Source organism: Leopardus geoffroyi, chromosome C1, assembly GCF_018350155.1.
Source record: "Leopardus geoffroyi isolate Oge1 chromosome C1, O.geoffroyi_Oge1_pat1.0, whole genome shotgun sequence".
NCBI classification, from domain to species: domain Eukaryota; kingdom Metazoa; phylum Chordata; class Mammalia; order Carnivora; family Felidae; genus Leopardus; species Leopardus geoffroyi.
Window position 1 is genome coordinate 176,724,985 of NC_059328.1, and position 3,568 is coordinate 176,728,552.

The 3,568-nt window shown below is 38.6% G+C and overlaps 1 pseudogene; it reads right to left on the bottom strand.

The window, feature by feature from the left end:
- Positions 1 to 304: 304 nt before the first annotated feature.
- Positions 305 to 3,150, bottom strand: LOC123596919 (annotated as a pseudogene).
- Positions 3,151 to 3,568: the final 418 nt, after the last annotated feature.

Genomic DNA, 3,568 nt, shown 5'->3' on the forward strand with positions numbered 1-3,568 from the left:
AGTGCAAAACACTTAACACTTAAAGTCAGCAAAGCTTCATTTAAGTAAAAAATTTTATTTAAAAAAGATTATTGGGGTGCCTGGATGGCTCAGTCAGTTAAGCATCCAACTTTCACTCAGGTCATGATCTCACAATTCGTGGGATTGAGCCCTGCATTGGGATCTGTGCTGACAGCTCAGAGCCTAGAGCCTGTTGAGGATTCTGTCTCCCTCTCTCTCTGTCCCTCTCCTTCCTGCTCATGCATGCTCTCTCTCTCTCTCCCTCAAAAATAAACATTTTAAAAAAGTGTTGGCTACTAAAAAAAAAAGATTATTACCTCCCAGTTGATTGATTTCTACTATATAATGTCAATCTTATGCAATATAATAAAAACTCCATCATTAGCTGTTGATTTCCTCCATTTCTCTTTTGAATCTTAAAATGCAGAGGAGGGTTACTTAGACAAACATGAAAAAAATTCAACCCAAATAAACTGTGCAAAGTGATTCCTAATAGTTATAAATGCATTTCGTCTAAACTATCCAAATAAGTAGCTATGGGATAACCACAGGTATTGATCCAAAGCTGGTAAGGGGTTTTGCTTTTGCAGCTTGGTAAAAGGTCTGCACTTGTATAGTAGGTAAGAAGTCACAGTTTAAGGATGCATGCTCTGTAAATATTCACTACATACACACATTTAGCATCTGCAAACACTAGAGATATACATTATCAGTGTACCCTCAAAAGTCAGGCACAGTTTTTAAAAATGAAGTAACTTGATTCTTAACATCCCCAGGAATCCTTCCTGAAAAGTTTTGACAGCTACCAATAAATCATTTCCATTGTGCCAGGGTTACAGCATCCCGGGGGCCTTTAGGGTTTGTTGAAAATGGATTTGCTGGCTTTTAGTATAGCTACTGCAACTTTCACTGCATGGTAGATAACATCCTTCACCTATAATTTATCTTCATAATTGGTATGAGTCTGTGACAGATAACAATTCCTTAGTAAGCCAGAAACATTGTTTAACATGCTCTGAGAAACAAAAGCATCAACCACTTGATACAGCTAAATAAGTTATGAACCTCATATGGAGTTCCTGTTGGGATAATTACCACATCTCTGAGAAACTTACAATTGCCCAGCCTTCAACTTCATACTCTTGATGAAGATGTTTTCTTAGTGATAGGTCTAAACACCAGATCTGATTAGTAAGATCGTGGTTGCTGGGTTTTCCTGAACTTGCTTTTCTGATAACTTTTAAAGAAATGCTAATAACTTCTCTGTGTCTTTAGTGGTATGTATGTACCAGAAGGTTCTTGGCTTCTCTTTTCCTTCAATAAATTGCTTTTTTATGAGTTCATGAAATTTTCTATCTTGGAAAGTTTTAAGGACTTCTCAGTCACTGTCCTTTTGAAATTTCCACATAGACCATGACACCAGCTGCAACAGATATGTCTCAGTAAAGATGTTATTCCACATTTTTGATCTTCCAGAATAATTAGTCTACAAGCACCATACATCTTGGGACCCCAATCTGGCCAAAGTAGTTTGGTAGCCTAGAGGAAAAAATGCAGTTCACCATCTCACCTCGTGTACTCAAACAATGGAATGTTGGCCACCAGATCATCAAACCTGTAAGGCATTATATCTCTAAAATTTCTTCCTGGTAACCAGACCTTAAGTTTCAAAATCACTAATTCCTTTTCATTTTTCAAGAGATTTGGAACACCTTCAAGTACAATTCAAAAGTCTCCTTTTGTGACTTCAGTGATAATTTCGTTTGTCCTTGCTATTGATTGAATGTGTCTCCCCCAAAATTCATTTGTTGAATCTAACCCCCCAATGTGATATTTTGAAGTGGAGCCATTGGGAGGTGATTAGACTCTGTCCTTATGAATACATCAGTGCCCTTATAAAAGAGACCCCAGAAAGTTCCCTTGCCTCTCTCCTGGGAAGACACAGCAAGAAGACAGTTGTCTATGAACCAAGAAGTGGCCCTCACCAGACACCGAATCTTTCAATACCTTGAACTTGGACTTTTCAGTCTCCAGAACCGTGATAAATAAATGTTTGCTTTTTAAGCTATCCAGTCTATGGTATTTTATTATAGCAGCCCAAATAGACTAAGATAGTCCTACAATTAACTAGATCAACTTACTGGTTATCAAACTTTTTGATGAGGGAGTAAAGTTTTCAAAATTCAGCCTTCAATTTATGATGCATCCAGACACCATTACTGGCTACCCTGTTTCCCGTACTCCTTGAAAACATTCCAGTTCCTCTTATTTTTGGGATCCTGCAAGCACAGTAAGCAATTACCCCACAGCCAGTAGTGAGGAGTTATCAGAATGTCATGCTTAGTATCAATCCTTGAGGTTCTTCCATAAATCAGAGAAGTCTTATTTTCTACCAAAGAAGGAAAGATATCAAGGATTTTTTATGCATTCTTTTGTCCATTTTGTCTTTGTTTTCTGTGTTGACATTCCCTCTTGTTGAGTCTGCTGGCCAATGTAAAGGAAAAGTGCTGGTTGGACAGGTCAGCTTTATGCTGTTGGCTGGCTCGGAGGCTGCACGCTTGCCCACAGCTGCTGCTTCCAAGACTGAGGGATTCTACAGAAGCATAACACTAAGAATAGGTTTTTCCTCTCATTAAAGGTGTCTGTTTAATGTCTTCTTCTGAGGCTAGCTTTGAAAAGAGCTTGAATTTACTGTTTTAACAAGGACAATCTGCCTCTATCCCACATTTGATCTTACAAAATGAACAGTCTCCAACATTATAAAGAACTTTTCCAAGACTGACCTGTGTAGGCATCAAGTTCCTTGCTTCATATACCTGACTCTTCATTCATCCCAGCCGAGGAAAACCTTGTAGGTAGTACTTTCTTGGCAATTTTTGCTTTTCATTTGGTAGCAATCCGCACATACTCCAAATTTACAGTGAGGATACACCCAGTGCAAGTTGAAGATGGTAGTGTTGCACACATCACATATTTCTTAAATACCTTTGGAAGCCCACCCACCAGCAACTCTGTAAGAGCTGTTCTTAGTGTGACTCCATGGTTGACACAGCTTCTTTTTAAGAAATAACAATTTGACATCGTGGTCCCCAGTTTTGGCCAGCACACGATATCCAAATCAGTCGCCACCACATTTTTGGTTAAAAGTAACCATCAGCTAATTGTTCATTGTTATTACAAACCTTCTTACAAAGAGGCAACACGGGAAAAACAAGCAAACAAAACTATACGCACACACACACACACACACACACACACACACACACACACCAGGTTCTAATAACTTAACAAATAAGGTTTCCTAAGGTTTGTGTGAGGAGACTTGTGATCACATAGCTCCCTTTTCTTATTCATCACTTACCTCAGAGAAATAGTGACTAAGATGATGAAATTGACATTATTTCAGTGAGTAGGTCAAGAATGACTTGGAAAGCAAGAAGCAAAAAATCCGGCGAAATAAGAAGTGTAGAGATAGATGGTTGTCGATGTTGGTCAACCACTAAGCCATGTCATCAGGAGCCTAGACTTTCTATTTGTTTGCTCCATCATGTGTAGCTAGCTATTAGTT